This window comes from Penaeus monodon, chromosome 15 (genome assembly GCF_015228065.2).
Source record: "Penaeus monodon isolate SGIC_2016 chromosome 15, NSTDA_Pmon_1, whole genome shotgun sequence".
NCBI classification, from domain to species: domain Eukaryota; kingdom Metazoa; phylum Arthropoda; class Malacostraca; order Decapoda; family Penaeidae; genus Penaeus; species Penaeus monodon.
In genome coordinates this window covers 10,090,994-10,091,264 of record NC_051400.1, presented here as the reverse complement: position 1 = coordinate 10,091,264, position 271 = coordinate 10,090,994, and the positions used below count along the sequence as shown (strand labels likewise).

The 271-nt window shown below is 38.0% G+C and overlaps 1 protein-coding gene across 1 annotated transcript in view; it reads left to right on the top strand.

The window, feature by feature from the left end:
- The window catches only part of LOC119581737, a 7,519-nt gene that overhangs the window by 1,408 nt on the left and 5,840 nt on the right, over positions 1–271 (top strand). The window lies entirely within an intron of this gene.

Below are 271 nucleotides of genomic sequence, written 5' to 3'. Positions count from 1 at the left end.
CTACCACGATATACCGTTATGAAGTGCCTTATCCTTCTGCTCTTAAATTTTTAAAACTATCGGCTTCGGTTTCGCAGGGAGAGTTGGCTGCAGGCCCATATTGAGACAATATTTTGGCAACGGATCAACACTAAGTAGTTTTTGATATATAGTAATGACATGCAACCAGTAGAAACACATTGCTTGTGCAACTAGGTGCATGCGACAAAATCTACTCTACCATTTTGCATCAAGAAAAAAAAATATGTGGAAAGGAAGTAGAATTAGTCTA